At 40.5% G+C, this 1753-nt stretch overlaps 1 pseudogene; it reads right to left on the bottom strand.

The window, feature by feature from the left end:
• Positions 1 to 1338: 1338 nt before the first annotated feature.
• LOC120368505 (U6 spliceosomal RNA) lies at positions 1339 to 1436 on the bottom strand (annotated as a pseudogene).
• Between the last annotated feature and the right edge of the window lie 317 nt (positions 1437 to 1753).

The raw sequence follows: 1753 nt of genomic DNA, 5'->3' as shown, positions 1-1753 counted from the left end.
GGCTCAGGATATGCCTCTTCGTCAGCTAGGGTTTCTCTCACTTTCTTCTCCAGGGTTTAATAATAAGGTTATCTACACCTTTTTGCAGATACTCCCTGTAGCCTGAACTTGGGTGGCCATGTACAATACCCAGTACCATACCAAGTGCCAAACCACGCACCTTTTCTCTTAAAGGAGAAGGAAGCTTCTGAAAGTGGTGGGACTTGGTAGTCATTTGTATACTGTTTAATTCTACTGATTTTTTTATCAGTATCATTACACTTTCTGTCATTAAAATGAGTCAACCATATTTACTTTGATTCTACACAAATGGGGCTAGAAATAATCTGGCTTATCACTGCAAAGAGTTGTGTAATCTTTAGAGCTATGGAGTGGTCTTTCTTTTCTATTAAAGTTTATTGAAATACATTTCTTTTCCATAAAACTATTTTCAAATTCTTAAAAAGGTTGTGAAAAGTTACTTCATGACACGAAAGGAAGTCATGAATTGAAACAGAAGAGTTAGATTTAAAGCTATGCTTAGCTGCCATAAAGCAGAGATGGATGTGGGCACAGACAAAAATAAAAGAGACAGGCAGGAAGAAACAGAGCCACCATAAGGCTCCAGTGACCTGGAGAGAGAGCGGGATGATTTGGTTCCAGTTCTTCAAGGGGGATTGGCTGCTCATACTGCTCTTTGTTTACAGACAGTCTTTGTCTTAGGTTGGGTTCTCCAATCTAAGGAAACATTAAACAAGGCATCTGAAAGATAACGCTTTGTATTAGGTCAGTTTCTCCAAAATAAGATGTCAGGCAAGGGATTCACATGCAAGTAATTGATTAAAGAAGTGCTCCGGCTGAAATTGACAAGGGAGTCAGGGGAGGAAAGTAAGAAGCAAAGATACCACTTCAGCCACGAGTGATGCCAGGCTGACCCAGCAGGGAATTTTGGAATGTAAATTACAATGCACTGTTTGTCCCGACTGAAGGCAAAGGAGTTGGGCTTCTGCACTTCCACCCCGATGAGTCATTCGCTTGTGACCATCCTGGGAGGCATGGCGGTCGCAGATTGCAAGCGTTTCCTGTTGTCTGCTTATGCTGGCAAAGATCCTTCACTAGCTCAAGGCCCTCCTTCAAAGAGGATGGCTGGAGTGGCATCCAGAACTGTGGCAGAATAAATTTCTCTGATGCCGGGAAGTTTGTGGTAATGTGTTACAGTCGCCATAGGAATCACACAGAGACATGCCTTTTTATTAAACAATAGCAGGCAAAAAACTGCTTTCTCAAAGTGCTCACAACTTTCTAAATGCTTCATCTCAATTTTTATACCAAATTCCATCATGATCTTTACATCTTTTTGAATATTAATAAATTTTTAGAATGTGTCATCCTTGCACAGGGGTCACGTAATCTCTGTATCATTCCAATTTTAGTGTATGTATTGCCAAGGCGAGCACTAGATCATGTTTTGAGTAGCACTATACACTTATTCCTATAGAAGAAATACCCTTTTTTGCATAAACTATCTCAAATGAATTTCTGTACTTGCAGTCAAAAGAATATGGACTAAGATTGCCTCCTTTCTTCCTCCTCCCTAGAACACAGACTTGTATTTGTGAATCTGATCGGTGTCCCTTCTTTGATGTTGCCTGTAGCTAGATCTTCTGGTTGTCTGTCATCTCTTCATGAGGGTTAAGGATTTAGGAGACTTTCATTTGTAGCCCTACCATAGGCAGCTTCTAAGACACTCCTATTGAACCAAATCTATGGTAAC

Source organism: Saimiri boliviensis, chromosome 18 (genome assembly GCF_048565385.1).
Source record: "Saimiri boliviensis isolate mSaiBol1 chromosome 18, mSaiBol1.pri, whole genome shotgun sequence".
NCBI lineage: Eukaryota > Metazoa > Chordata > Mammalia > Primates > Cebidae > Saimiri > Saimiri boliviensis.
Note: the sequence above shows the minus strand (reverse complement) of the source record. Positions and strands in the feature narration are given on the sequence as shown.